Here is a 10,361-nt window from a genome sequence, read left to right on the forward strand (position 1 = left end):
GTGTCCCTTGGAGTGGACAAACATTGTGTCCTCAAGTGGTAGAATGTGGGATGGCAAGGTGACCAAGCTAGTTCTTTCCAGTCATTTATTTTTTTAATGTTTATTTATTTACTTTTAGATTTATTAAAAAGGCAGGGAGACATAGATAGAAGGACAAAGCTAGGAATTCCTAGCTGGTTCTCCAAATGTCTGCAAGTCCCAGCTGATAGCAAGAGTGAGGATCTCCATTTAGGTCTTCTGCATTGGTAGAGGGAGCCCATGTACTTGAGCCATGAACTTTAGCTTTCCATAGTGCACATTAGTAGAAAGCTGTTATCAGACACAGAGCCTGGACTCTACAGCAGGCACTGCACAATGGAATGGATGCATTCTAAATGGCATTGTAACTTCTGCCCCAAATGTCTGTTCCCTATCTCCAGCCATTTTAATATGGCACTAATTCCTTCAATAGGAAGAAAGAGCCTTCATGACCTAATCATTATATCAAAGGTCCCACATTCTAAAACCACCTCATTGGAGATCAAGATTCTTTGTGAATTTTGGAAGGGACATCATCATTTAAACCTTAGCTTTAATAGTGATATTGGGACTTATATTTCTATTTGTGTATTCAATCACTCCAATATCATTTGTGTGAAAGACTCTCTGACTATCCCAAATCCCATCATGTGTCATTTATGTTCAACATAACATTTCAAGTGGCATTCATTTTAGGACAGGTATACTAGTGACAAGTTATTACATTTTATATTATATAAAATGGATCTCTACATTAAATTAATTTTTAAAAAGACAGAGCTACAGAGAGAGGTACAGATAGAAAGAGAAGTCTTCCATCTACTGGTTCACTCCCCAGATGGCTGCAATGGCCAGAGCTGCAAGAATCCAAAGCCAGGAACAAGGAGCTTCTTCTGTGTCTCCCACGTGGGTGTAGGGGCCCAAGGACTTGGGCCATCTTCTACTGCTTTCCCAGGCCATAGCAGAGAGCTGGATTGGAAGAGGAGCAGCTGGGACTAGAACTGGTGCCCATATGGGATGGCGGCACTACAGGCCAGGGCTTTAACCCTCTGTAGCACAGTGCTGGACCCTATGTTACATCATTTTTTAAAAAATGCTTTCTCTGTATATATATTTCTGAGTTACAGGTCTATTTTAAAACTTTAAGTTTTTTTCTCCTTTTTCTTCTTTCAACCTTTCTGAGGATATTTTGATGATAATTGACATTGTAATTTTTCTATAAGTGATTTGTGATTTTTATCTGAATAAATTTAGTTAATCAGTTAACATACCTAAAATGCATTTTTTCATACAGTTTAAAAAATTAAAATATCAACTTTTTCTATTTTTAACATCTTTCTTGAGGTGATGTCTGCCTCTGTGTTTATTTATGAAGATGTATGTGTTTGTCTTAAAGTCCTTAAAAATGCTTAAAATGAATATTTAAATTTAAATCCTTATTTTCTAATTTTAATATTTTAGTAAACTCAGAGTCTATTTCTTTTTATTTGAAATATGTACTTATTTATTTGAAAATCACTGTTACACAGAGACAGAAAGAGAGGCAGAGAGAGAGAGAGAGAGGTCTTCCTTCCAATGGTTCACTCCCCAAATGACCACAACAGCCCCAAATGACCAAAGGAGCTACACCCATCTGAAGCCAGGAGCCAGGAACTTCTTCAAGGTCTCTCACGTGAGTACAGGGGCCCAAGCACTTGGGCCATCCGCCACTGCCCTCCTGGACCACAGCAGAGAGCTGGACTGGAAGAGGAGTAACCTGGACTAGAACCCAGTGCACATATGGGATGTGGCGCCGCAGGCAGAGGATTAGCCAAGTGAGACATGGGGCCGCCCCTGTCTCTTTTCTTGACAATGAGTTATGTTTTCTTCTTCTGTGTCTTGTCTAGTATTTTTTATTATATAGCAAATATTATATACCATATATATACATATATATATATATATATGAAATCATTGGGGTAGAATTATTTTTCTTCTAAGAGTGTTTATTCATTTTTTTCCTGGAAAAAGAATTACTATGTGATAATTTTAAGGTTTTGTATGGTTGTTTTACACTGTTAGGATACAAATGGAGGCTGGTGCTGTGGTGTAGAGGATAAAGCTGCCGCCTGCAATGCCAGGATCCCATATGGGCGCTTGTTCAAGTCCTGGCTGCTCTGCTATGGCCTAGGAAAGCAGTAGAAGATGGCCCATGTTTTTGGGCCCCTGCACCTGTGTGGGAGACCTGGAGGAAGCTCCTGGCTCCTGGATTGGATTGGCACAGATTCTGGCCAGTTGGGGCCAACTGGGGAATGAACCAATGGATGGAAAACTTCTCTCTCTCTCTGCCTCTCCTTCTCTCTCTGAATAACTATGACTTTCAAATAAATTATTAAATATTTAAAAAAAAAGAATACAAGAGTGGCATTTGCCTTAGACATAGGTTGATCCTTGTTCTATAGGACTTATTATTTAACCTTAAGATGTAGAAAATATTAGGCTTGTATGGAATGACTTAGTTGCTTGCCAAGTCTATTTATGTTGGTATGAGCCAAACTGCAAAGTGTAACTTCTTTTTATTGATCAGCAGCTAAAACCTCTGTTCATCTCTTCAGGCTTTCCACTTTTCACTTTGACCAGCTCCTTAATACCCCCTACATGCATTTATACTTCAGAGTCAAATCAATATTTCAAGAGTTTATGTACAGCTTTTTTGACCTCCTTCCTCTATAAGTTTTACTTTCATGTGTTTCCTTTCATAATTTCCAGCTGCTATTGAAGATCTGAAATCTGTCCCGGAAAATCTGAAGCCAATAACATCATTGCTTTGTGCTTCAGTCTTGTCTGATTCATGCTGTGAGGGTTATTAAGTTTCTTCGGGGAAAAGCTGTATAAGCATATCTCACCTATGCAGTTTTTGTTCAAGGGTCAAATATCACTATTGTTCCTTTGCTTTACCTTATTTCAATGAAAATTATATTTATACATTGCATATATATGTATATATATGTATATATATATGAGTATACACAAACATATCATGAAAAAGAAACCTTTTCACACTTAATTTGCAGATTGAAATCTTGGACTTTTGAAGGAAAGCAAAGACTTATCAGTGAATGCTAGAAAGGAAGTACTAATAATGCTGTACAAAAAGAGAACAAGATTTCATCAGTTTGCACCCACATAGAAACACAAAGTGTAAAAATGCTGTTTTAGTACTAGTTATAGCATCACTTCACATTGGACAACACATTAAGGACAGATCCCACATGAGATGTAAGTACACAGTGACTCCTGTTGTTGATTTAACAATTTGACACTCTTGTTTATGGTGTCAGTAATCTCCCTAGGCTCTAGTCATGAATTGCCTAGGCTATGGAAGCCTTTTGAGTTCACTGACTTCGATCTTATTCCGACAGGGTCATAATCAAAGTGGAAGTTCTATCCTCCCTTCAGAGAAAGGTAACTCCTTCTTTGATGACCCCATTCTCTCCACTGGGATCTCACTCGCAGCGAGGTTTCATTTAGGTCTTCTTCTTCTTTTTTTTTCCCCCATAGTGTCTTGGCTTTCAATGCCTAAAATACTCTCATGGGCTCTTCAGCCAGATCCGAATGCCTTAAGGGCTGATTCTGAGGCCAGAATGCTATTTAGGACATCTGCTATTCTATGAGTCTGCTGTGTATCCTGCTTCCCATGTTGGATCGTTCTCTCCCTTTTTGATTCTATCAGTTAGTATTTGATTCTATCAGTTAGTATTAGCAGACACTAGTCTTGTTTGTGTGATCCCTTTGATTCTTAGACCTATCAGAGTCATCAATTGTGAACTGAAATTGATCACTTGGACTAGTGAGATGGCATTGGTACATGCCACCTTGATGGGATTGTATTGGAATCCCCTGGCACATTTCTAACTCCACCATTTGCGGCAAGTCCGATTAAGCATGTCCCAAATTGTACATCTCCTCCCTCTCTTTTCCCCACTCTTATATTTAATTGAATCGATCTTCTGTATATAAAGATAATTGAAAATGAAAAAAAAAGCAACTGGTGTTAAATTGGAAATGGCATAGAAAATTAATTAATTTTTAAAAAATATATTATGTAGGATCTCTGTCTTTAATGTGCTGTACACTCTTATTTAATGCTATAACTAGTACTCCAACAGTATTTTTTCACTTTGTGTTGCTATGTGGGGCCAACCTGTTGAAATCTTTACTCAATATATACTAAAATGATCTTCTGTATATAAAGAGAATTGAAAATGAATCTTGATGTGAATGGAAGGGGAGAGGGAGTAGGAAAGGGGAGGGTTGTGGGTTGGAGGGAAATTATGGGGGGGAAGCCATTGTAATCCATAAGCTGTAATTTGGAAATTTATATTCATTAAATAATAGTTAAAAAAAGAGAACAAAAAATAAAGCAAATTCATCAAAGCAGATTAAAAACAATATCAATAGTATTAAGAATTGAGGATATGTAGTATACCTTCCTTTTGTTGCTCTTCGTTCAAACTTGAGGCACTATTTCCCTTGTGAGCATGAGCATTTGACCAAGTATCTAAGATGGTGCATGAGATACCCATGTTCCATATTAGTTTTATTTTTAGCTGTGACTCCCAATCCCAGCTTTCTGCCAATGAAAGGCCTGGAAGGCAAGAAGTAATGGTTCAAGTGTTTGGGTCTCTGTCACCCACACAAGACTTGGATTGAATTACTACTAGCTTTAGGCTTCAGTCCAGTCTGGTCTTGGCCATTGCCGTAATTTGGGGATTGAAGCAGCTGATGAGAGCTGTCTCTATTTGCCTGCCTCTCTGTGCCTCTAACACTTAAGTAAATTAAAAAAAAAAGCATTGCCTAACCAATCAATTTTGCTTGGAATGGAATGTATCTTTGCTATTTTAATAAAATATTTGCATATATATTTTGTCTATTCAATCAATACTTGTATATACCAACTAGCTACTATATATTACACACTATGCCTAACTTTGAAGACTGTTGATGACTAAAATGATATAATAAAATACAAATAAACATTTAGAAAACACACAAATCATATCACTTGAGTGCTGTGTGTCAATAGCAAGAGTTACTGTGGAAACTAGGAGATGCACATGATTGAGATATTACTGGCTTGTTTCTTGTGTAAAATCCATATGGACAGATGATCTGTATCTCTGTTTTTTCCCATTAAACACTTTTCTTTTTAAATGAAGACAGTTCAACAAGTAAAAAATACTGTCAAGAACACAAAAATATTCTTTGAACATTGTGTCCTCTGTGCTCATCACATGCATTTGTTTTCCCATGTTCTCTACATTTTCATTCATTCAAGAAGAATTGACTAAGCCATGGTCCCTTTGAGGAAGAGGTGCCCAATTCTCCCTGTCTGATGAAATATTTATATACTGAAATGGTCTATCACTGTCTATAATTCTATTGTTTTACATTTTGAGTGATACTAAATCAGAGACAATGACCATGCAATAATTTATCTTTAGTTCTATCATTCCAACTATATCAACTGTTTGGTTGTTAGTCTCAGTGGGAAATCTGTTATCTGAGATCAAAACTTTTGTATGGTTAAATATGAGGGATCTTTAAAACCTTTATGAAAAGATGTATATTAGAAAAACAATATAAATGGATTTATTTAAATATTAATACTTTAGCACCAAAATAAACATTTTAAATCAACTTTTCATGAATTTTTCAAATACTCTTGTATGCAATATGAACCTTATCCACATTTTCCCTTTTCCTGTTACATGTCAAGTATTGTTTAAATCACTGTTTCTCAATCTACCTCTTGTCATGTTCATCCCTTTTTCAAGATATTTAGCTACAATTTCTAAATGTTAATAGTGTTGGTACAGATGTCAAAATATGTATTATACATCATACGGGACATTCAGCATTTGTCATGTAGCCTTATAAACTAACACTCTTATTTAACAATCTTACATCATTAACCTAATTGTTCACAAGAAGAATCCAAGTAATATACTAATCTTGCACTTGCCCTTAATCTCAGACAGATTTTTCTGACCCATACACTTCATGCTTAGTTGATGTGTTTCACTTTCTGCTATCCATTTCTACTCAACACCCTGGACATGGTCCCAGTGCTGGTGGAAATGAACAATGATGGAGAACTCCTCCTTTCCCTATGCACTAGGCATTACCAAAGAACATTTCTGAAATACATTGGCTTGAGCTCACTGGAATTAACTTCAAGACAAGAAGTCTCACAGAATGACTTCAGCTTCCAGAAGTGATAGCATAAAGAGACTTACAAATGAGAGGGATGGTAGAAATATTTAAAGAGGTAGACTTATTTATTTGGAAAGAATGATTTGGCTTAGATTCCTATGCATTTCTTTGAGAAAAAAGAGGAAGTGAATTTTCTTTGCCTGATCATTCACTTTTGAGAGCTCCTGCATAAAATGATGGTTGAAGTAGGAGTTCAAAGTAGGAGTATCTGGTCAGAAAATTTCCTGTCACTGAGATTATAAATATGATGATAAGATTTTAAAATCCCCTACAGTTCTATTCAAACTGTTTTCATTTCATTACATTGCAACAAAGAAAATGTTTTAGTATCCAAAAATCCTGATTACAATTATGAAAAAAAAGGAATTAGACAAAGAATTTGATATTTTTTTTTCTATTTTTATGCCAGTTGACTTTAAATGTGTTTTCCATTAATTATAGTTGATGTTGTCCTTATGGTTAACACTTTGAGGGAAATGCTATGAACTTTTTCAGTTCCTTGTATTCTTTGTTGACAAACAATTGACAACCAGTAAAAAGTCTGTTATTCCCAGCCTAGCAAGATAAAACCAGTGGATAGTAGTAATTTTAAAAATGTTTGATAAAGTATATCTCCAGCTCAGTTGAGAGAAAAATCAACATATATTTTTCATTTGTTGAGGTCTACAATGCAAAGTCCCTAAGTATAATTAATGGTTCTTCATGAGATTTTTCTTTTTTCTCAGTCTTGCAATTTTTGGCAGGCTCTCAGTCGTTTTTACCTCTGCCATCCAGAATGGAATGAAAATTCTATTAGCACAGAGATATAAAAATCTTACTCTTAAGTAATACCAGCATTGGTCACTCTTTTATACTATTTAAATTTAATTTAGTAAAATTCTTATTACAATATACCTCACCTTGCTTAATAAAATTCACATTCACATGCTTCAAAATTTATATTCATTCTCTTGTTTGGGATTTGTAATATAATAGGTTCCTTTAAGGATTTTATTCAGATATGTGAACATCCAATTGAAAATATTCTTTGCTGCCGGAGTAGACTTGATTGAAGTTCTCTGACATTGCCTTCCAGAATGTTACATAATACATACCTCCTACCTCTACTGGCATCCAGCCTTACAAATATTCTCCAAATGTCAAATCCCCTTCCAACTGTGGTTCCACCAGGAGGCATGAACCATTTCCTCATGTGAACTTAGATTATCTTACAACTGTGTAGAAAGTCCTTATTTGTCTCCTTTGGGAAATCCTAGAGTCTGAGGAACATTTTAAAGGCTATAATATTTAGAAGGAAAAGTTTAACATTCTAGATAGAAAACTCCAACTGTCAAAATCAATAAACTCGATCATTCTGGGAAAGAAAATAAAAATCATTTCAGAGTTTTGAGAAAAAAACAGTACTTTAAAAATAAAATCAAACCTTTTTTTAAGCAAACACAGCTTAAATCCATGAGTGTCTGACTCTGGTATACTCAACTGAGTTGCATTTACTTGTTTTATTGATAAACTTTTTGAGCCTTTTAAATCGTTTTAATGTTTCCTTGAACCTAACACAAATCAGGCTTACCTCCACTTGTATTTATTTCCTATTTACAGTTAATTTATCAAGTAGGCCATTCTTTAAATTAATGATACAATAATAACTATAATTAATAGATGCTAACATTATGGGAATGCTATGATGCTTATTTCATCATGATAAGAACCATGAGGGGTTAAGTAACATACCCAAGGATATGGATCAGGAAGGTATATAGCTGGAGTTTGACACAAATCCATCTTACCCACAACTGAGTATACATTCAAAACAGCTATTTCAATAGTTGAGCTGAACATGCACCAACATATTTCAAGGGCTTTTAAAATGTTAAAGAAGAAAGATATAGTTTAACATTACAGTGAAACTAAAAGGCTGATTAGATACAGCTCCTCGAAGAAATGAGTTTGGCAAAAAGAAAAATAATTATGTATCTCATGTACTTTTAAGGGCAGAGTGTCCACTATTCTTATACATTGCATTTTCTTTGAAAAAATTAAAAAAATATAAAGAGAGTGGATTTCATAATTACAATTCTAAAACATAAACATACCTAGATCCCCACAGCCTCTCCCTCCCTCAATCCTCCTCCTTACTTCCTTTATTTTTCTTTAAATTTTGCAGACATAATTTTAATCTACTCTACAGTCACAGGCTTACTTCACCACTAACTATAATATTCAACAAATAATTCTCAATAATAATGAAATATTCTACATTGTATGGATAAAATTTGGCATTAACAAAGAGCCATGTAATTTTGCTTAGAAATTGAAACTGGAACAATATCTAAATATTATTTTATAAATGCACTTTGCTTAATCTAATAATTTAAACTACTTCTAATCTATTTTCTTGGGCTATATTTTAAATAATATATTATAAACTTTTCTCTAGTCTTGTTTATTATCTCAACGTGTATGATATAACCATTCTAATCTATAGTCAAATTCTCTTTGCTTCATTATCTAGAATATTATCTTAAATAAATCTTGAAATTGAAATCCTTAAAGGTTTTTAAAGAAATATATAAAACACTACTGCTATTGGAATCAGAACTGATTGTATTAACACGTGCTGGCTCAAGTCTCAATCTTCCTTGCAACTATCTAGAAAGCAATATGGATTTCCCAGAATGCCCAGAAACATTATATTTGTTTACCTAGAAAACCTTTAGATTTGAAATATGTCAGACTTTTATTTTTGGTTAACCACTGTTTCTCTTCTGGCTAAACACAGAAGTTCAGATCTGGAACATCCTTTAGAACTGTTGTCACAATTATATTTGATTTACACAGTAGAGGCAGAAGAGAAGACTATTACAATCAATTGGATAGTCACAATGCCAAAGAGAATCTCAGTAATAGATTGAACACCTTTGGAAATGTATTTGGATTTGGGGATATTTATTTTGATTATTTTATAAGTCATGCACTTGATTTAATCCCTCCAGTATACTTTTTTAAATAATCAAGTCATTACTCAATCTATATAGAAAATATCACCTGATAACATGTGCACCTTGCCTGTGGGAAATCTTCTCCACAGGTATCGAAAAACACAGAAGACTGGATCTGATCCCAGATGAATTGGGGCAGGGAGTGTTGACTCTCTAAATCTCCAGGCTCATTCTGCTTCTTAGAATCACTGAGGTTCATTATAATAGGAATAATTTTTGTTTGGGTACTTAGTGTTAGGGAACAAAGAAGGGCAAGGCCAGCCTATTGGACCTGAGGTGTTATCCTGAGTTCTACCGCTACTTCACTGTGTGGGGAGAAGCTCTGAAATTGCTAGGGGCATTTTCTTCCCTTCATTCTTGACTATTTAGGGCCAGCTCAGCCTTTGACACTTGTGGGTATTTCAAAAACTTCAGGGGAAAATGGAATTAATAGATAGGTTTGTTTATGGAGAAAAATTGAAATTCATGCATATGAAAGTCTTCCAAATGTTCATGGAAAATGTATACTATGAAAAAACTGTAAAGATTTCAGTTTTCAAGGTATTAAAAAATCTTTTGGATGTCTAAATGTCCTTAGGTGGTATATAAACTTATCTTTGAATTCCATTTTCCATAAACTTTGTAGTTCATTTGTATATGAAGTACTCCATAGAGGCTTGATAAATGGATTAATAAACTAAAAAATGAATTTCTCCTATTTCTTCATGAGAAGAAAGATACTTTTAGAGATAACAATGACTGCTGCCACTTTTTCCTGACAAGGACACAAATTCGGTGAGTTAATCAGGACCCCTTTGTAAAGGACAGACTGCCCATTACATTCTGAGCAAGGAGATATTTTGAGCATCAAATGGGAGTTTGTTCAGGTCTCCAGTCAGCATTAAAAAGGAGGTGGTGGGAGGGTTTGAAAGAAGATGATTACTTCTCCTTGATACCTTAGACGAGAGTTCAAAAGGAAATTGACTTTGATTTTCTTGATTTCTTGAGGAAATAGTGTAAGCCTTTTTCCCCCTCTGGTGTAGTGAAATGAGGTGGCAGAGGTCAAAGACAATGATTTATGGACATGGACTTGGAACCAGGTCTGTTGAA

This window comes from Lepus europaeus, chromosome 2 (assembly GCF_033115175.1).
Source record: "Lepus europaeus isolate LE1 chromosome 2, mLepTim1.pri, whole genome shotgun sequence".
Taxonomy (NCBI): domain Eukaryota; kingdom Metazoa; phylum Chordata; class Mammalia; order Lagomorpha; family Leporidae; genus Lepus; species Lepus europaeus.